The sequence below is a fragment of the Cygnus olor genome, chromosome 8, assembly GCF_009769625.2.
Source record: "Cygnus olor isolate bCygOlo1 chromosome 8, bCygOlo1.pri.v2, whole genome shotgun sequence".
Lineage (NCBI taxonomy): Eukaryota > Metazoa > Chordata > Aves > Anseriformes > Anatidae > Cygnus > Cygnus olor.
In genome coordinates this window covers 19166466-19189171 of record NC_049176.1, presented here as the reverse complement: position 1 = coordinate 19189171, position 22706 = coordinate 19166466, and the positions used below count along the sequence as shown (strand labels likewise).

Below are 22706 nucleotides of genomic sequence, written 5' to 3'. Positions count from 1 at the left end.
TCCCTAATAATCTCAGATGTAGTTTTGTTGTAATGTAGTACACAATTCATATTGATTAACATGTCTGTAAGTGAGATATGCATTTTATAGACACATTCCAAAGTGAAGCATGAAATCGAACTGTAAATAATTACATTTTTTAAAAGGGTAGGGTTGTTTTTTTTTCAGTTCTGTGGCAAAATTTGTACTTACAGAAACAAAGGTTTGATTAAAACTAAAAACAAATTTACATTTGTAGGAGTTTCAGCACTGTTGTTTTCAATTTGTTATATGCCTTTACCTGGCATGCTATTTCACCCTTCATGACACACATCAATACCTTCTTTATGTCTGGCTATTACCACTCATTTAAAAATCTATTTTACATGATTCTTTCAGCCAAAAATGGACCATAATGACATAGAATAGAGCCTGTGCTTCATAAATTCTCCAGGAATCAATACTTTGGCTGGGAATTTGTCAGTCTCACAAAGCTATGCATCATTAAACTTTACTATTATTACAGTGGACTCTGCTTCAAAGTTCACTACCTAGCTGATATTGGATGAATCCATTTAAACCAAGGAAAAGATACGAGGCACAAATGCTTCTGCACTGACATGTATTTATCCAGATAATGTTTAATTTATGAAATATAAGTAGGTCTTAAACTGCTTATTGGTTTATGGGCAAAGTTCAGCAATATCATCGTTAAAGACTATATGCTGATTACAAGTTATTGGCAAATGACTTTAAACTGAATCCATTCAGATTATTTCAAATATGACTTATTCTGCCCATAGGATCTTATACATTAATCACACAACAATACATTTGTGAACATAAACATCCATTTGAATGCAGAACATTTTCCAGCCAAACCACATTAGCAGCTTTCTTATTGCTATTAGCTATAGAGGTTTTTTGTCCTTATTCCTATTTGTAAAATGGGTTTTCTCAGTAAAAATACAGGTATTTGTGCAAATGGAACTATTTGTTGCACACTGTTGATCATGTCCTCTGACTCAGTATTCTGTGTGAAATATTTTAGCTCCCTTACTAAAAGCAAAGATTTTTACATGGCTCCCAGACAGAATAATGAACAAATAATGAAATTCAGGAATTTATGGGTGACACACAAGAGGAAGACTGTTTATTTCTACTGCTCAACATTACTCTTGAATACTGAAAACACACCCACAATTTAGGATCAGTTTACAGAAGGGTTATAAGCAGAGGAAAAGCTAAATTCAAAAGAAGATTATTGGTATGCAATAAATGAAACAAGCTGTATTTGTCTGCCTCAAATGCTTGCTTGACTGACCAGTTCTGTGATTTGAGAGCTCTCGGGTCCCTTTGGGTAGCCTTCCTCCTCCCCTTCACAGTGCTCGTGATCCAAATAACAGTCTTTTCAGCTGAGAGTACTTGTACTGGCACCCATGGACATCATGCTGTACTGACTTGCTGCGAGTACTTGAGAAAACACTTAGAATCAGGTTTAAATAAATGCAAGGATTAACTGAATTAGCTCAAAGGTTTCTTGGTTGTTCCTACCTACATAGAAACATGCAAGGCTCCAGTGAAATCACAAGCTTCTAAAAATGCAAATGTTTTTGTTAGTCCCCCAAGAAGTCACCTGCAAAAAGATAAAGGACTAAATCAATGGTTTGTTGGCAGGCACATGTCCTTCCTTTGCTCTCCTTGGGATTGCCACACCTGCCTGTCTGCTGCCTCAGCATCCTCTCTCACACTCAGGAGATCAAAAAAGGAGAAAACAAAAAGGGTCATTAGTTAAGAGGTGCAGGTGTGAAGAGGCTTTCTAAGCCATAGACTTGGCACACCTGCTCCAAGGAGCATTGCTGGGAATTGGGATAGGTGTACTGATCTCCGGGCCTTGCCAGGCTTGCAGGGATTGCCAGGTACAAACACTGCATATTGTGTGTTTGCAGGAGGAAATAACTTAGTAGTGGTCTCACTGCATCTTTGTGTGGTGATCTAGTGCACTCACAATCCAGGGCAAATTATGCAATTGTGATCTCTTGCACAGCTGTAAATGAGCTGCAAAATGAGCTCTCACTTAAAGCAAGAACAATTTCTGCAGGCCTCAGATCAGCTATAAAGCTTTCATTTTAAAAACTGGGCTCCTACTTTGATTGCCGTGACTATTTCTCTTCTTCTAAGTCTTAAATAATGAAAAGAACAAACATAAAATAAGTAGGTTGGGATATCTGATTCACGTTTACCAGGCTTCTCTCAAAGATGTTCATTTCACTTGCTTTTTTAACAGGTATTGGGGCTCCTCTTACATACTTTTTTTCCAGAGCAGATTGGGTTACTGGATTGTTTGCCAGTGTTTTGATAGTATCTTAAAGGTGTCCACAAGATCAGGTTTATCATTCTAGGCCCAAGTTTGTATGAGGATTTTGTTAGGTACCAAAGTAACTGTGCAGGAATCGATGTTCCAATAGCACAGTACTAAAGATGTTGCTTAGAAATCATTAATGATCCACCAAAACCTACATCTTTTACAATTCACTTGAATTATTGTCACAGCTAAGAATCAGATATATCTATAATCTCTCATGTACTCCTTATATATTTTTCTTTCTATACATAAAATATATGTTGTATAGGTTCCTCATCACAGAGGATAATACTTGAACACTATAATTTATACAGTGGAAGTTGAAAGTAAAATAGAGAATAGGGAATGATATAAAAATAGTAAGATGACTTAAAAAATAGGGGTGTATGCGGCATGGCTGATAGAAGATCCCTAAGGTTTTAGAGAAACTATTCAGCTTTTCATTAGTATTGAGCACTTCCTCAGGGACGCAGGCTACACAGAAGTGGAAAGATAAACTTACCCTTTCACACAATCCTGTTCAAAACCTTTCATAGCATTTCCAAGTCAGAGGATATGACAAAGATACAACTGTTGTCTTCATTATTGTCTTATTATTATTTCATTTATAACACATACTTACATGCCTGGCATTTCACAGATAAAAAGCAATGCAGGGCCTCTATCCCTGACATCTTACAATCTAATCTAATCAGCACAAATCACACAGTAAGTAAAGCCACTGTCATCATGAGTATATCTCTGCGGAGGAAAAAAAAAAAAAAAGTGTGAAAACATGAAAAAGCAAAAAAGGTTTGCTGGGAAATGTTTGATTTTTCTTAGCTTAATTTCTTTAGTAATACTGGCCTGGTAAGGGGAAAGGAGTGGCAGTGGGCTGTTCTCAAGTAATGGTGAGAGGTGGAAAGGGAAGATAAAGAAAACTGAAGGAAGAAAATGAGGAGGTGAAGGAGGGGGAATGAGGTCATTAGATGCACTAGGGAAATGTGGAAAGGGGTTGACTGCTTGAGGCGGAGGCAGCAGCCTGGAAGAGTATGAAGTCGCAAAGAGACAAAAGGAGCACGGTACAGGGCAGAGTCTGCATAGTGAACACGGAGTATCTGGGGAAGCAGTAGGAAGCCAGAAAGGAAAGTCATTACAAGGTATTTTGTAAGGTAAGTGCTGATATTTTGAACTGAGAGTTAGTGAAAGAAAAGACTTTGCTAGCTTCAGATATGTGGAAGTGTGTGGGACGGATTCTTCTTCCAAAGCATCTGTATAAATGGTGCTCAGCTATTGCTACAGCCTTTGGGTTGAAACAGCCGACGTGTCTTTGCATGAGCCTTTAGAGTCTAAGACTCTTTGTGACACATGCTGAATCTACATTGGGCCAAGCCAAAAGAAACATCGCTGCTGTCCCTCCCATAGCCTACTCACCCATTTGGTCCCTAGCTGCCTGAAAGATGAAACCTTCCAGACCTCCTGTGAAGGTCATCTTTTTATGCATGAAGTACAATACAGACCCATTTGAACATCAATAGTAAGGTTTCCATAGATGTGGTGAAACGAGTTTCATCGAGGCTGTCTGTGGCTACCAGCAATCCCTGTGTTTTAAAATGTTTTGTTTTGTTTTCTTTTGTGTTTTTTTCATTAATAGTGCCACGTAGGGGATTCTGATATACTTCTCATTGACTCCAGCATGCCTAGTTTTAGCCTTCTCCGTCTATTGAAGTATGCAGTTCTACCAATGTTGCTTTAGATTTTCGAAGGTCAGAATTGGGCATGATTTTGTAACTACCTGCCTAACAGTCTGTTGTGATGACATTTGAGGAACATCTAGCATATTTCAAGTGAATATATTCCTACAAGAAACTCCTGTTAGACTGCATGAAGAGTAAGATTTATATGGGATTTTCACTATTAAATGCTCTACTGTGTTTTAAAAATTCCATGTATTTTGATATAATTCCATATTTTATTTTATAGATTTTTCAGAATTTTCTCAATTATATTTACTGTACCTGCAGCCTTGTTTTCTTCCACTAGTTATTTGTTTTTAGGCATTTGTTTTTAGACACCTGTTTCATACCAAATGCACTTTGCTTTTTATTTTATAGTCAGTGCACAGCAAAACATTCAGATAGACTTACAGATGCTGCGTTGTTTAAGCAGCTCAGAATTTATAAATCCTTTTCAAAGTGTCATTCAATAAATAATTATTTTGTCTAAAATTTATTAAGAGTAAATGGTTAGTGGGAACAGTTCCTTCTCTAAATCCATAGTGCTTGAAGTCCTTCCTATGCTGCCTTTATCATCCTTGCAGAGTTCAACGATTACATATTTGACTTCAATTTACAGAAGCTTACCACTGGGGTAAAGGTAATATATTTGGTGTTTTGATATAATCTGTTTTGTGAGCGCTACTGTCAATATCTATAAACTTCTCTCAATACACCACACGAATGTTAACATTTTCCTTTTGACTATTATTACCTCTAAAACAACAAGGATGTTCAGGAGGGAAGAGGGAGAGGGATGTTTTGGATGATTTGTCAGTTACAACCCAGAGGAGTACAGATGCGACTAGTCTTATTTTTATATTTATTGTAAAATTAAATGTTGACATAAGGTCTGAGGGATTTGCATGAATACAACAACGTCATTATTAAACAGCTGGGATCCTTGAATTTTTCAAAACTAATTCCAGGGGAAAAAAAAAAAAGGAAAGTAGAGCTCATGTGATAGAGTGTAATGAATAGTGCCTCTTGTTTTCTCAAGAAATTATTCTGCACTCTTGAAAAATTATCAGCAGTGGTAATTTCAGTGCTTCTTTCATTTAATACTTTTTGCATTATTCACATGAAGTCCATAAAGCTGTGCAACATGCACACTGATATCCTTTTTGCTATGCCAGGTGCCAGTTTTATTGCAGAATATAAATGCATGCTATACAGAGGCCCATTTGTCTCCTCAGACAATAATGAGATATGTTTGTGTTGTTTTAAATAGTGTTGGCTGTATTAAAACATCTGGTTGCAGAGAAGGGGTGTATTAAGCAAAGGGTTATGCTCGTGTCTGCTGGCATATTCAGGACACAAGGTCAAATTTTGCATTAAATTGGTGAATGAAGGGTGAGAAGTCAAAGACAGGTGTCCCTGGTTGTGCTGTCAACTGTTTAAAGCCTAACATCTGCTGGCAAATTTGCTGCAGCCAAAACCATTAATGGACCAGAGCTGTGTAGTTAGTGTATGTGCTAATTCCTTCCCTGTATAGTTGATGTGTCTTTTATACAGCAGTCCATAACCTTAACTGCTCTCCTCTGGTAGAACCTTTGGGGAGCTGTAGTGCAAAGACAATTTGCTCTCAGTAGAGGTGGAGGCTCTCCCAGTGCCCAGCTTTGTGGTCCGTATACTCACCACAATAAGCAAGCATGGATGAGCAAGTGTGTGTATGTTAAAAGCACGTACACTCATTGAATGAAATTCAGAAAGTCTAGTAAACATCCTGTCATCCAGATTGGAGATAATATATAATTATCCTTTTTATTCTATTGCTTGCCACCCAACTTGTGGTTGCATCAGTGTGGGTAGTTTCATTAACTTCTGAAAGAGTCCTGTTGAATCCCTTCCCTTCTCATTAAGCGGGCCGCTGAAGGGTCAGTACAAGTGAGAAGCCCCAGACAGGTGGTACTAATCGTGGAGTCAACTATTAGAAACTTCTCTGTTCTTCCTGGAGCAGCCAGGCAGATCGATGTTCACAGCTGTTCTTAATGCTATCAAACACTCTTACCACCAGCACACACCTTATGCAGGAAGTACTGCATACAGAATATGGGTAAGAAATGGTTTTGCTTATCAGTGAGACATCTTTAGCTAACATTAGTAGCCACGTTTCCAAATTTTTGAAATGAAAGATTTGTCAGAGATTTGCAGACAAGTTTGCTTCAAGCCCTTTCTCAATTTTCAAATCTACACTTCTCAGTTTACTGAAATGGTAAGGGATGCCAAACTGCTATTCACAAAATCCCAAAGGGCTGACAAGAAGCAGTCTATTAATTTTTTTTTCTGTCTGTCTGTTGTCAGTCCTTCTTTCAAGCATGGAGTTTCAGCATTAATGTTTGGAAAGCGAGGTCTCCTCATCATAGCATGGTGGATGCCTATGAAGTATTTGCAATTTGTCAGTAAAACTTCCAAGGTTTCAGAGGCACGAGAGCACAATGCATCATCTTTCCAAATTTCATTCACTCCCATCTTTGCAGTTCTTAGGAAAATGGAAATCATGGCCAAATTCTTGTCATATCCCCTTACACCTATTCTGTGTGTCTTGTACTCCTGCTTATTCAGTCAAGTAAGGAAACAAAAGCTTGTGCTGTGCATTCATCTCCTTGTTCCAGCTGTCCAAACTACAGGCTGTACTCTGAGCCAGGCTATTTTCTCACATCCATTTCTTCTTTGGGAAGAAAGAAGGAAGGATGAGCCTGGCCTTCGTACCAGCACTCTTTTACCTCCCTTGTATAGGCACTGTTCTTCTCTAGCTGATTGGGGCAGCTAGCAAGCCAGATGAGTGGAAAAAAAATGACTTTTTCAACTGCAGCAGTGTAGCTTTTATGGAGCAAAGAGAGAGAAAGTGAAGAATTATTTATTTCTGAGCAACAGAAAAGTTGCATTTCTATGTCAATTATAGAAGGGACTACTGCAATATCCTGTTGGCTACAGCCTGTCTCTGAACTGGCCCATCCTTACCTGCAACAAATCTTCCACAAAACTGTGATCTTTTATTTTTAAAATTCTAGTCTTGGAAAATACACTGCTATTACATGTTATGCCTTATTCATGACTACACTGAAAAGTTCAATCTTGCTTTTAGGGTCTAGGAGACAAATTTATCCCTCTTAGTGGTACAGAGAGCCTTTAATAAAGCAAACGCTTTTCCTCCACTGAGCAGAAGGAAAAAAGGAATGACTGGAAAAGGCCTTAGTGAATTGGGGCACCTCTAGGGAGGTCTCCAAGCTTCAGTAAACAGAGCCGAGAAAAGCTGGGACGAGGTTGATCTAATGAGTGCATCATGACCCAATGAATCAATGGGCTGTTCCAGCTGTGCTTCGCCTCTGCAGCTTATTTGAACTGATTTGTTCTGCCAGTTTATTGATACAACTGAGTGATTTTCAGAACTCATCCTTGTTGTTTAAACTCTCCACAATTTCTCCCTAATTATGTCATCTCTACAGTCATCTTTACAGCCCCAGCACATGACTGTGCTCACCTTCTTTCATATTAAGCAAAGAGCTTAGGTCCCTGTTCACAGCAATTTCCAACACTGATTGTAAAATTAGGGAATCTAAGTTAAGGACCAAGCTGGATTTTGCTCAGGATGGTGCTTAAGTCATGATCTTTTGAGTACTGATAGGCTGCCTCTGTTCAACAAATTTTCTGTGCAAAGACACACATAGTGGAAAAGAACTTTCTTAATGGGAATGAATTTTAGAGAATTTCATCGTAAACAACAGTTTCGTATGCCCTTGAAATACGTGGAAATAGCAAGGACATACACCACAGAAAGGCCTTGCTGTTGGAATAGGAGTGCTTAGGCTGAGCTAACCTGCCAGTTTAGGTGTAGATGCCAATCACCTGAGCTAGCCATGCAATGTAAACATCCTGGGAATTAAAGTGCAAGTGCTGAGGCACATCCCGATGTTTTTCTGCAGTCTTCAATTTCAACTGACTTCCAGTAAAAGTATAAGATTTTGTTATGGCCAAATGCTTACTGAAAGCTAAACAAACCAAGCAGTCTTAAAAAATAAAAAATAAAAAATAAAAATAAAAAAATAAAAAGATGTTCTAAAAGACATAAAAGCAATTAAAATCCAAACTCAAGATGGAAAATAAAATTAATGCCATCATTGGTTCTTTAAATACCCTTTCTGGGAACCTAAAGCAAAGAGATTTTTAAAGTTTGAAGGTCCAAATTTTTTGTTCTTGGGGGAGGGTGTTCTGTTCTCAGGCATCTTCTGGAAATTCACTGTGAGTTTTCTTACATAGCTTTTGCAGAATTTGATACCTCAGGACTAAATCACCACATCATACAGTTTAGGTTTTTTTAAAAACCTTGGAAAGGCTTTGTGCATCATTTAAGGGCCACTTAGGCTGTTTCTGACATGTATATTAATGTGAACTGTGACTCTCCCCATGAAATTATTTTCACTTAGCATACAAGAAATAGAGAACATTGAAGCAGAAATAGTTTTTTGTTTCTTAATGAGAACCAGTACAGTTCTAAAGATAATCAGATTATTCAAAATGTTAATTACTCTAATTTGCTGCAGTCTGTCTGATACAAGCTAAAGTTACATATTGCTTTTCCCTCCTTCCCAGAAATGGCATCACTAAGTGTGTTTCCAAACTTTTAAATATACATATTTTATTGTTAAGATTTCTAAAAGCACTGTTTTCTGCAAGGTAAAAGGTGCCACAGAAAAGAGGATGTCTTGGCTGAGTTCACACTGAATGAAGAAAAAGGAAGAGGAAGAAAGGTTAAATGACTGATTGTCAAATCATTTTCTGTGTTCAAAACTACTCCAGTCCAACTCACATTGAGTGACATGTAAATTTTATCCAAAATGTTTAAACTTAGTTTTTTAGGTAAATACCTGAATCCATACTTAAGCATCTGAAAAAAGGTGACCCAGTTCCTTAAGTACTGAAATCTTTCAGTCTCCTTTAATTTATAATCTGCACCATAAAATTACTCTGGCCTTGTTTCAGTGCTAGGATGTGTACTACAATTAAATTTGGTTCTTGAGGTTGAACTTGGCTCCTATGGCACACTCTTCTCTCATTGTTTTAGCTTCTTGCAGCTTTGTAATATTGAAACATAAGGAGATGATGAGATAATCCAGATAGGCAAAATTTGTAAATTATCAGTTTTATTTGGCTTGATATGCAGTTCTGTCATTTGCTTGTAGGAGGAGATGGAGATCCATATCTATCACTCACTAAAAGCAATTTTGTTCAAGCAGGACCATTGTTCCTGGAAGTGAGGAGTTGTTTACACGCAAAAAAGACAGCCATATGAATTGTAGGAGAGTTGTTGCAAGCTACTAACATTCCTTCTGAACTTTCAGAAGGTTTATCTTTTAGTAGCTGATTATCATGGAAATTAAAATCTTTTCTGTCTTTATCTGGCATCATCTGACTTCATCATGCATCATCTCTTCCCCTCAAGGTAGGGAGCCATCATCTGACTGAGATGGGTTGTACCTCCATATCTCTGTCAATCAGTGTAGGGGCACATGCTACACCAGCTGGTGCTAATGAGAGAGGAGGCAGGAGATTTAAGGAAGGAAAGTCATTTAAGATTTTTCTACCTATGAAAGCTATGGTTGCAAAGTTATCATCAATGTAAGCTTCACCATATTTCACTCTGTATATATCTCAACATTAGTCATTTCATCTAAAAAATCACTGCTAGAGGTGCAAGAGTAATTAATTTTTGACCTTTCAGAAGAGTGCAATAATTCTAATTGTGCAATGGTGTTTTTTATGGTGGGAACACTTATTTCCTGAAGTTGGATTTTGATTGACAAATTCATTTCATGTAAAAATATCACGTAGCCATCAGGTGGTTAAAAGCTTTCAGCTGTTTCTAGCCTTGCCTGGATTTGAACCAGTGACCTAAAGGCAAAAAGCTTTGTATCTCATTAGCAAAACCCTCAGCTATGCTCTGCACCCATTCAATTCAATTCAGTTCAATTTAAATGAAAAAATTTAGCTGTGATATGAAACATAAGAGAAGCATTTTACATTTAATTTTCTGCGTGTGTGTTTTTTTAAACATTGGTAGATGGAGAGAGTTTCAAAAGAGAGATGATTTTAAAAAAAAAATTAACATGTAGCCGCTGCCATAACTGTTTAAATGACAGAAAACTCTAATCTAAGCAGTGTTATTTCCAGCTGTGACTAAAGAAAAAGCAGGAAAAAAGCAGCTTTGCTTCTTTGCTGTTCTAACATATTTCTAATAATAAAGATCATTGTCTTTGAACTCTCCCAACCTTACTCTGCTCTCCTTTGCTAAAGCCATTAAAATGATTAGAACCTCAAGCAGGGTTACAGTGTTAAAATGCTTGACTTTTTTCTTTCTCCAAACAAAACAGGCTGGTTTTAAACATGGCACACATCACAGTAATCCAGTCTAACTCTTCTATCAGTCTGGCTGAATTTCTTCAACAGATTTGCCCAGAACTGTGTTAAAAAACATAAATCACTGGATTAAACTTGTATAGAATGATGAAAGCTGAATTCATGTATATACATGTGGTGGTACAAATGGACTCTTTTATTATTTAACCTGAATGAAAGCAATAAATTTGAAACAGGTTTAACTGATGATATTGGTAATCCACAACAGATTTCATAAATGTTATTGAATGAACATTGGTTTTGCTGAGTAATCTCTCAGATTAAAGAAGGGACAGATAACTTAAACAGTCTGTTGAGATTCATATTATTTTCTTGTTTAAGTTTTGATCTGAATGAAAACTGTAATTGTAATTGCATTTTTTAGTTATTAATTAATAGAATACTTGCATTAAATACCTATTAAATGTCTAGAAAGCCAAGATGAATCCTCTCCAGAACAGACATTCTCAAGATCAGAGAATCTTTTCACTGAAGTTAGTTTAAGTTCCATTTAAATGTAGAATTTAAATTCAGATTGGTAATTTTTAGGAGTCTTTACAGACTGTGTTAATTCCCCCCTTGGATTGTAGGGAACATGATTCTCCTATAATTTATTCCGTCCTATAATTTAGGAAGCCCTTTCCTGGCAATTATGTGAAAGCAATATTTAGCTGCAGGGAACCTTTACAGTGATTTGAATTTTCTAGATAAGAAGGACTTAAGCATAAGCAATTGTGGGTGTGTGCTGACACAGGCATCATTACTACCTTTGTCTCCATTTGATAGTGATGGAATATGTCATACAAATATATGGCAACAATACGCTATTCAAGAATATTTCACCTATGGGAAAAAATTATACTCAAGAATAAGTGATTGTTATATCAACAGATTACTGAGATAACCAAGCTGGACTAAAACACTCGAACTGAAAAATAATGGTTAAGACTTGCCCCTGCTGAAATCAATGAAAGAAAATCAGAAGCAACATTTGCAATGGCTGCAGTAGTGCTAGGAGTCTTCTGTGTCTTCTGCATGGGTGTAATTTGAATGGGAGGAGAGGAGATTTAGAATCAGCCCTGTGGAGGTTTAAGAAGCTGATTTTGTTAAGGAGCTGTTTTGACATTCCTATCTTTCTTGTCATGCTTTCTTTTTTTAATGAGATACACAATACCAGGCTTCTGTTTTTATATTTTAGACCAACCCACTTGGCTGTCACATCTAAAAAGATGGGCTGGTATGTAAGCTGTGAAAAGAGCAAGGCAGATTGATGACTAGTAAAGTACACATGGATATGTACACATATTCATACACAGTGCAGGAAAAGCAGGAAAAGGAACTACAAACATTGAGCTTTTAATAAGTATTGCATCATGTATTATATGTATTGCTTTAAAAAAAAAAAAAAGAGCATAGTCATTCCTGTGCTTCTCATCAAATGTTTTTGATGCATAGATTTAACATATTTGGTTATTTAGACGTATGTTTATTTGACAGGGAGAAAAATGACTCAAGTAAATTATTCTCTAATACCAATTCAGCACGATATTTAATTGTCTGCTTAATTTAAAGTATCCAAGTTGTCTCATCTAGAACAATGAATCCTCACATGGTTTGTTATGCAGGTGCGTAAATAGCTTCATGAGCTCAGTGATATCTATGTGGCACAATATTTCCCATGTCATAGATGTTCCTCAAATTTTACTTGCCTGTCACTAGGAGTAAAATTTGCCCCATGCTGCATTTTTTCCTGCTGTGTATGTTTTAATTCCTGAACCACACTCTCCACATTAAATATTTCACCATGACAATTCCAGTAACATTTTCTAATCACAAAATAATATTTACCATCTTCCCCCATGCGGTTTTCAGAACAGAGGGAGCTGCTGCAGTTCTGTAGAGGTCGTGAACCTGCTTGATGAAGCACAGATGAATATAAAGTATTCTACTGAGCTTAACAGGCTTTATTAATGTGCAGATCCAATACACATTTTTATTTAAATTCATCTAAAGGCTAAAGGACACATTTTTCAATTGTTATTTTGCATTTAGTTTTGTGAGATTAGTTTTGCATGTTTTTTAAAAAGAAGTGTGATTAGATATCTACAAATTACTTTCCGTTAATTATAATCGCTGCACCTAATAGTGCTTTTGGACTTTTAAGGAAAGAATCAACCAGCAATTTAATTTGAAATAGATTTCTACAAGATTCTCTGTATAAAGTAGAACTGCTTCTCGTCCCTAATCCATACATTCAGTCTCGGTTTTGACTAAGACCCAGACTTTACATTTCTTTCTCTTCGAAAGGTTAAAAATAATTATTTGAATAGATTTTTCCCCTTATTTTCAGCATCTCACTCTCTAATAGAATTCCATCCATAAACAGGAATGTGGTGTCAAACCATTGCCACTAGGGAAAGCATTTTCAAAAAGTCTAAGTCAGTCTTTCTGAACCTTAGTCATGTTCATACTTGATTTGTGACTAGGTTTTTTTTGTTGTTGTTGTTTTTGTTTGTTTGTTTGTTTTAAAAGAAACTGAATGAACTAAAGATTTAGACAAATACTTGTTGAAATTTTTCCAAAACTATATGTTGATTTCAGTGAAAGACATGCCTTAATGTAGTTCTTAATGTAGTTCTGTAACTTCTCATTTTATATGCATCTTTAAGCACCTAAGTCACTGAAGTCTTTGGCACACACTTTGCAGATCTGCTGTGTGAGATGTTATCATATTCCAGTTTGCTGTTTCCCAATGCTGAAGATTGCTGGTCCCACTGGAGAGCTGGCAGGTTTGGACACACACCCACATCTCAGTCATGTCAGTAAGGAGTCTGAGGGCTTTAGTTTAAACTGCTGACCAAGGCACCTTTAATCTAAGCTTCAGGACTTTGCATTTAAGCAGTCAAGAAGCACGTATGCATTCCATTCCCCATACTCAGCAGAGGGGCAAAGCAGATAGTGAGAGAAAGTATCTGGTAATTTTCTGCTATTATGTTTGCTGCAGCCTATTGGCAATTGCATTTAGTCATCTGAATTCCCATCTTCAAACATGTCCTAGGCATTCCTAAGGAGTTAGTTCTTCTTAATGTATTTAGGTGCTGAAACTACAGCAGGTTGTTGCCAAGGAGTGGCATGTTACCGTCTGCACTGGTGAAAACACAACTGAATAGGCTTTGGCTGCCATTTCTCTCCTAGTGTAAAATCTTAGAAAGAAATGGAGCATTGCTTCCTGAAAAGTAGTAGTGAGATGCCCACTGAGCAACTTTGCAGATGCCAGCCCTGCCATCTGGCAAAACACCACACACTGCATGCCAGCAATATATCCCAGACACAAGCTAAAATGAATTGCATACAGCATTCCAGAGCTCCTTTTATTTATCAGTGGAGAAAAGATATGTATGCCAATTAGGATTAAGCTGTTGTTTCTATAATATAAAGGAGCCAGCCAAAATAGCAGGACTTCTGCTCTATAACCAGAGCCATTTTCTGGCACTGAAGCTTCAGCTGCTCACCAGATCCACCAGTCCATTTTTCTGATGCTAGGTAGGGGCAAACAGCCATTCATTTTGCTTGCCCTCATTACCTTCTCATTTGTGCTGAATCTACTGCTAATAAGCATACTTAATTTCAGAATGTGAATGTTTCATTTCACTGAAGCTTTAGCTGCTTACATCTTAAGTCTTTATTTGTGAACCCTTGGCATTGACATCTGGTTACTTAGGTTATAGGACCAGAAAACTGCAGAAAGAGTTGGCATAGCTTGGGGATTTTAAATCACCTTTATACTTTTTGATCCTGAAGTATTCTAATTATGAAGCATGTCAGACCTGTTCTTAGGCTGCTCTGTGGCACCAAGGAGTCATTGCATCATCCTGAAGACTGCATAGGTGCAAAGTCATTGCTTCCCTCTAGCTGTGTCATCTTTGCTAGTTCTAAGGTTTCATAGGGAAGTAAGGTTGTTGTCAAAGGTGGTTTTAGAAGAGCTTTGCATCAATGTAAATATATATATATATTTGTTATCAGAACATCCAGCTTCATAACTGTTCTTTGTTATGTTGCTTCATATAATTCAATGAAAAATTAAAAGGCAACCGTATCTTGTTACATATAACCCCTAGAAAAAAAAAAAAAAAAAGGCAATTAAAACAGGCTTGTCATCCTGATGAGGAAGTCTTTAAACTATCCAGGCTGGGTAGGGAGAGCTTAACTTGCATTTAAGTGAGAGAAGAGAGGTTGGCATGGTAGGTACATGGATGCTAAATGGGTGCTGCTAAACAATGACAGCAGATGCAAATAGGGCTGTAATTTATTGCCCCACTCTTCACTGTCAAGGTCTCCTATTCACCTCAGACTAAGCACCCAGGATTAGAAGAGGACAGGAACTACAAGCAATGGAAGAGGATCAAGTCAAAGTTCTCTTGAGAAGTTTCGATCCATGGCAGTCTACAGGACCAAATAGACGGGACACATCCAGAGATGCCGAGAGAACTACTTGATGAACTGGCTTCATTGTGCCCTGTGAACTGGCCTTTCTCCATCACCTTTGAAAGGTCACAGAAATCAGGGAATGACTGGAGAGAAACAAAAGTCATATCCATCTTCAAAGATGGCAAGAAAGACAATGCAGAAAGACAGCTAAGTGCTGGGGATCCTTAACTCGGTCCTTGGGAAAATCAAACGTGATCTCGGAAGCAATTTCTGGGCACATGAAGGAGAAGAAGGTGATTGGGAATAATCAACAAGTACTTAAAAAATAAATCATCCTTTACAACCTGATTGATATCTATGATGAAATGAGTCAATCTGTAGGGGGATGGGGGGGGCAGTAATGAGTGTCATCTACAACGATGTTAGCAAGAGTTTCAACACAGCTTCCCTTGTATCCATGTTGGGACATCCCAGTTTAGATGAGTGAACTACTAGGGTGAAAAACTGGTTGCATCATCCAGCTCAAAAGGTTATGGCTTATGGTTACTACTCTACTTGGAAAGTGTAGTTCCTCTGCAATCTATACTGTGACGTCTCCTGTTTCATATCTTTATCAGTGACCCGGGGGAAGAGACACTCATCAATTTTGCACACCTAGCAACCTGGAGACACTAGGAACTGGGACAATGAGAATTAATTTCAGCAAGAACAGATGTAAAGCCCTGCACCTGGGAAGAAATTACACCCCTGATCAGTACAGGTTGAGGACTGCTCCACAGCAGCTCTGCAGGAAGGGACGTGGGGGGCTTGTTGGACAACAACTACACCTATCGTGTCATCAGCGTGTCCTGGCAGTGATGAGAACTAACAGAATGAAAGGGTCGTATCACCAGGAGCATAGCCAGTAGATCAAGGGAAGTGATGATCCCCTTTAATCAACGTTTAATCAACGTCTGCTAGGCCATCTCCAGTTTTGGACGCACCAGTACAAGACATTGACATACTGAATCAAGTTCAGTGGAGACAAGATATCAGGGGCTGGAGCACTAGGCCTGTGAGGAGAAGCAGAGGGATAGGGTTTGTTCACCCCATAGAAGAGATGGCTCCAAGGGAACCTAACAGCCTGGCAATACCTACAATGAAGTTACAGAAAAGATACAGCTACGCTCTTTACTGAGGTGTGTAGAAGGAGTGCGAGAGGCAACAGTCATAATTTGGCCGAGGGAAGGTTCTGGCTGGATGCAAGAGATTTTCTTTTTTTATGCTATGAAAGTAGTTTACCAGAGAGGTTTAGGAATCCTCCAAAGAAAGAGATATTCAAACCTCAATTCCTGCTTACAGCTGAATTCTTAGCTACTTACTCTAAATTCAGTTTTGGGACAGCTTTACACAGGAATTTAGACTAAGTGACCTTGCCAGGTCCTTTCCAACCTGAATGATTTTATGATCTTTGATTTTCAAAGTTTAGGCTTGCAAATTCTAACTAAGCAAACTGTTTATTCTTACATGCTCTTGACTTGTAGAGCAGATCACATGTACAAAATCTGCAGGATCTGTTCCAGGCTGCCTAAATGCAAATATGGATATGATATAAGTGGAAAAGAGGAAAAATTTTCCAAGGGCAATAATTTGGTGCTGTTTCAGCCTACCTGCCTTTCTGTACTTTATCATTCAGCCACCATATGCTAACAGTGGATTTCTTTGTGTCAAAAACCAATTAATATAATTATTAAGTATATTAACTGAGGTACTGAAGGTACTGAGTACTGAAGGTTTGCGCATTAGCTCAGGAAGGAGAAGTTCTTTGGCACAGGTAGTTCTATAATTGTGATGTGTTGGAAGAATTCAGTATTAGATGATCCTCTATGATGAGGGTTAGGATTCAAATTAGTACATTGGCCTGAAATATAAATTATGTAAGAGCAGAGGCTGTCTCAGGTGCCAGATGGGTCAGATAGATTACACTTCATTAGCCACCTGGGTCAGGTATCCTGGTACTGATCCATTCTTAGCTGCAATATGTATGGGTAGAAGTTGAATTCACAGTGGAGTGGGCATCTTATGTTGCAGTGCTCATGCCTTAGTCAGTTTAATTCAGACATGTAGTGTTATATTATTGTGACTTATTGTATTTATGCTGGAAAATACAAATAAGTGATTTAGCTTCTTGTGTGTGAAACTCAGCTGTTAGGGCAAACCCCAGACCTGTGTTTTTGAGCAATGTTCAGTAGCCTTTTGCTATCTAGACTTTGAGACATCTGAGTTTAGGAGTAAAATGGAGGAAGGAAAAGTACTGATGAAGTTGCTGCCTCATCCATATTCTTGAATGAAAGGACCAGTTAGTAGCTGTCAGCTGTATTGGGGTGTCTGTGTTCCTCTCTTCGACTTGAGTTACCTGGACATAAAAACACAAGTTCAAATGTTACAGAAGCATTTTATGTCCTACCAGCACTTGCAGCTCCTGCTTTTCCATATTGTGACTGAACTATCTGCCCACAGAGTTGCCCAATATGTGCAAGTATCTGAGGATTTATTTTGGGGGAGAAATCCTGCTTTCTTTTGTACATAGTAGAAGTAATGCAGATTCACAAGTAGCACTAAAGAAAACCACTGTTTAGAAATCCAAATCCAGGTGGGTCCTCTCAAGCTAATTTGGCACTTCAGAACAGCAGTGACTTCTGCTGCTTTGGCATTCCTTCTTTTTTTTTTTTTCCTTCTCCCCCCCCCCCATTTTTTTTTCACACATGCATCTGTCATACAAAAGAAGTCGCTGAGTTCTCAAGCTCAGGAAGCTTTCAGAGATTTTGCCATCCATTAAATCTCTACATAATAAGTGAGATGTAAGCGCTAAGTTTGGATCATGGTACCAAACATAACTGATAGTAGCCCTGCGGCTAGCCACTGACTTTTTAACTAAATTTAACACTGCCATTCATAAATACAGATTAAGAGAGCATGCAGATTGTAATAGCATAGCTGCAGTCCTGGCACACAAATGAATGTGTGTGCACACATGCGTGCACAATTAAAAGGTAACCTCTAACTCAGGGAAGTTTTATGCTCCAAAGGCTCCAAAGACTCACTGGCACAGTCTCTGTGATTGCAGAGCTCAGTATCTGCCATGGTGTTTTATCCAGCCACTCCAGGGGAATCTTAAATGCATGCGGAAAATGTCGGCCTACACCTAGCATACTGACTGCACCCACTAAATGAAAATGAGGATATTCAGTTTAAAACAAAGCATTTTATATTTTTATAAAGAAATCAAAACCAGTTGCAATTAAATAGCAAACAAAGGAAGAACTGGAATCCATAAAACATCAGGGGCAATATTTAAAGCAACCAAACTAAAATCAGTTCAGTATTTCTCTGCTGTATTTATATACAAGTGCACTTATTTTTAAAGTACCCTAACACTTAATTTTGCTTTCAGTTGTATTTTTTTATTTGGATTACATATGGTATTGTGATAGGATGTTTCAGAAAGCCATAAAGTGTTCTTGCCTGTAAAAGCAATGTCCTTTCTTGTTAATGCCAAGAACGCTTTTCCCAAAACACTCATTCCCTGCTCAAGACACTGTAGCTGCTAATGAGGAAAACACTGCAAGTACCTCATTCAAATGTTTTCTTTTGTTTATCTACAGGGAGTTTACTCTGTAATAGTGAAGAATCCCTAAGTATCAATGAGTCTGAAAGTACTCATATTCTGCCAAGAATAAAGTTGTAAAGCTTTGTGTGCCAACACTTTAAATTAATCTAAAATAATGCAGAGGGGACTTTGTCATCTTGGAAGGCTTTTTAAAGCCTCACCACTATTGTTGCAATTAATAAGAATATTCCATATCAGTGACATGGCTCCCTTCCTCTATTGCCAATTATAGTTTCAATGGATGACATCCCTCTGAGGAGGTACGTCAGAACTCATAGAAAGGATGGTATCGGCATGGGACAAAACACGCTTTTGTACCAGTAGCTTTGCAGTATGTTGCTAGTTTCTTAGGCAGCTCTGCTTACTCACAGCCTTCTTTCCTAAGCATCACTTAGTGCCCAATGCTAATCAGTCCCTTTAGATGGCTTTTACGAAGTAGATAGTGCATTAATTTGGCATACAAATTGAGAGACTATCTTTGATGGTGAAACAAGATTAAAATACCCATGCTCACATTTCAGTTCTGTACATAAAACATAAATAATTCAGTAACCTCCCCAGCATTACAGACAGCTTCATTGCTCTCTCAAACAGTACTTAAAATATACATCTCTCGCAAACTTAAAATTAAAAAAACAAAAACAAACAAACAAACAAAAAGCCAAGGCCGTAAACAAATATCATGATTGCCAAAATACTTTATGTTCCCATCCACGGGGCCCTTAGTCACAATTCTGGCCCAAGATTTCCTCGTGAGATGCTGTTTAAGAGCTTTTTTTTAAAAAAAAAAAAAAAAAACACAATGCCATTCCCATGATGTTTTACAATTTGTGTTTCTTTATGGCCAAGGTTGCTGTGTTTTGTTATAAATATATGAAATCAGTAGATTGCCCAGGTCTCCATTTTTACAGGGGATACTGCATCATTAAGTACTGAAAGAATATAATGTAACTATTCAAACTGCTTAAAATATTTCATAACCATAAATTATTATCCAAAAATATTTTTCAAGTAGATAAAAAGAGTTGTCAATTCTGCATAGTGAATGCCTCATAAGGGGCTCATTTATGGTTGAAAACTGAATAAAAGCAGTAAATTAAGAACAGACGTAACCATAGAGAAGCTGTAATCCACAGCAGATTTCCTTGGTGAATGAAGTATTGTTGTGTGGATTTATCCGCTTTGCTTGTACAGTTAACCAGTCACATCTGTGGCCAAAGTGCTGTCTGTGCACACAGACAAGTTGCGTTCAGTCACCCCGTGGAGGTGGGCACATGCTGGTTTACACTGTAGTGATAAAGTGCAGAATAAACTTCACCGGCTGTTTCGTTGGGGCATGCTCTGCTGAAGGGCAGATATAATATTGAAGCTGAATTCCTGTGACTCGGAGACATAAAAATGCTAGGACGCTTGAAAAACTGGAGGCAGCAGTGCATTTCCCCTAGATTGTATATTAGTATTGCAGGCCTTGTTTTCTGGCAAGTTACAGCAGACTCTGTCGCTGACTCACAGAATTAGTGTTTGTACTTCCTAAATACGGTAATGAATGGGAGCTGCTTGAGCTATAGTGTTTGTGAAGGGAAAGCCACTTGTTATAAATATTCATTTGACAAAATGTAAATAGTTTTATAGGAGTGTAAACTGTTGCAAGTTATTTGATTCAGTACAGTTGTCTCTTCCGTATTGTTTGTCACAAATGCACATAATGAACCAGCCTGGATGACATGTAGACTTGACAGTGAATTAGTTTAGCTGTATTGCTGTTTGTTTAACTTTGTGATTACACACCAGTCCGACAACTCATCTCCTTTGTCTTCAGAAAGCCACAGCAAGTTCCATTTTTCTTATGTCTTTCCATTTGATTTCTTAGCTTCTTCCAATACCTCAGTGTATCATTGCACACTAATTTTGGTTTTACATCAGGAGGTTGTATCTATTGTGAGATCACCAGTTTATTAAATCAGAACATTCAAAAAATAGAAAGATTCTTATGAATTTCTTTTCATTACTGAGAGCTTTTTTTAATTATAAAGCATGCTTCCCTGACAACAATAGGTTTCATTTCAAATAAATAAGCTTCCTTCCAACCATGTCTGAAAAAGAATTTTAAAAAAATACAGTAAAGACAGAAACAAATGTTGTCACTTAAAATTCCTTGCACTGCTCATTTAGAAACCACTGTCTTTATTATTTTCTTTATATAAATATAAAAGCACATTAAGTTCATATTTCTTCTTTAATTCAGGTTGTAGAGAAAATAATAAATAGGTATGACTGTGCCAGCATCAAAAGTGAACTGCAACACCTGCATCTGTATTACAAAGAAGACTACAAAGTTCTGTACTGTTTATAGATGCAGCATGCATGTGAACTGAAACAACAGATATAGACAGTCAACCTCTTGCTGTTTCGAAGTATGTGCTCAAGTTAGTATGTGCATTCACGTGCTTATATATTATGACTATGTACATGTATGTAGACAGAGGCTTACAAATTTTCTTTTAATAATCCATAAGCATTAATTGCCTTTAAAGGTTTGGTCCTTAACTTGAACTGATTCAAACAGAATTGAAAAACTGTAGTGTTCTTTTAAATTAATCACGGACTTTGAAAATAGTATCTATTCTGTTTGATTTTGCTCCTAACATAATTTAAAATTTACAATCATTGTCATTTTGTGCTGAGCAAAGAGGTCACAATTCTATGCCTGCTATGTAGAGGCATAAAGGATATGCAACATTTATACAACAACAAATGTGGATCGGGGCAGTTTTGCTGTTTGTTTCCATGGTCAAAGTCCTTTTATATCTCTTGTTTTGGTCCATTATTATGTTTTCTTAAAGAAAAAAACAAATCTGGTGCTTTAGAAGGTTAAGTGACTAAAGTATTTTGTTTCTAAGTTTTGTCCTGCAATCTTTTTCAGGGTGTTTACAGTCTGCAGGACTTAACTAGATTGCTATTTTAAGGCCTGTTCCAAAGACTTCTGCTGGCTTCAGTGAGCTTTTATCAGGCCTTTAGTGACTCCAGGGAAAATAAAAGATCTGTGTATTTCAAACAAGAATTATTTTTTAATGTTTACTGAAATTTATCTAAAAACCTTATTATGAAAAATTTAAAGCAGCAGACTTATTTGGTGCTCTGAAAGATCGTTTTCTGAAATGGTTGCAGATCCATTTAGAGCTATCAAATGTAGAGGGATTTGGAATTTGTTTGGTTTTATTTTTTCATTTAGTAAGATTTCTTTCCAAAGAGGTCAGCAGGACTTTTCTGAAAGGATTTAATTAAAGTTAGCAAGTAATTTTGTGTTCTGCAGCATGTTATATATTGTGAAAAGGTTATGGATTCACTCAGTGCAGCACATCAAAAGTGTAAAGGTGATAGGTGAAATTCTTATTGTTGCAAGTGCTGAGATATAATCATTTAAAAGGTCACTTGCACTCAAAAAGAGCATTTATTTAAGAAGTAACTTGTTTTGGGATATGCTGCATTTTTAAAGGTTAAAACAGTGTCTTGCTGACCAATGTGAACAGTCAGAAGTAATTTTTTCATTTCTTAAAAAAAAATCTGCATGTTCCTTTAGACTATTTATTAACATCCTGTGCCATACATTGTTGTTTTGAAAGCTGGAAATTTGACATAATTACTAAAACATGATACTTAGAAGCTTTGAAATCTAGAATTAGTTTGTTTCTGTTACTGTGTGCATTGCAATAGTAGTAAAACTATAATAATTTTAAGTGTAAAAATAGAGGTGACAGGATTTATCGAAGTGCACAGTATAGTATATTGCTTTGTGTATAGGCATTTGTTCTGGTAGGAAACACCAATTGTCTAAAGTGAGGGGGAAAAGATTGTTTTTTACGTTTTATAAAGTGATTTGGGAATGACATAGAATATGTAGTTATGATAGGCAGACAAAAGTGAATTATATTTGAATGGTAATGTGAAAGACCATAAAATCAGAGACCTTATTTAGGGAGCTGAGAAGGAAGATTTTTAAAAGAATTATTTAGTTCGTGCATTTATGCAGGAGTTCATATGCAATGGCAAGTATGCTGTGTGTTTAGAGGAGTTTTTTCCCTTTTCTCTAGAAACAGTTCAAATTGGCATTAAATTTCTTTAAGTCACAGTGTTC

At 37.2% G+C, this 22706-nt stretch overlaps 1 protein-coding gene and 1 long non-coding RNA gene across 8 annotated transcripts in view; one reads left to right on the top strand and one right to left on the bottom strand.

The window, feature by feature from the left end:
* The window catches only part of ADGRL2 (adhesion G protein-coupled receptor L2), a 385925-nt gene that overhangs the window by 120122 nt on the left and 243097 nt on the right, over positions 1-22706 (top strand). The gene's annotated exons all lie outside the window — the stretch shown is intronic.
* Positions 200-17195, bottom strand: LOC121073697. 2 transcript variants are annotated; one of them, XR_005821900.1, is made up of 4 exons: positions 15267-17195; positions 12343-12408; positions 1534-1615; positions 200-1452 (listed from the first exon to the last, which is right to left on the bottom strand). It is a non-coding gene; the product is annotated as an uncharacterized LOC121073697 (long non-coding RNA). The 2 variants fall into 2 exon arrangements; XR_005821899.1 differs by having other exon boundaries at positions 12343-12405.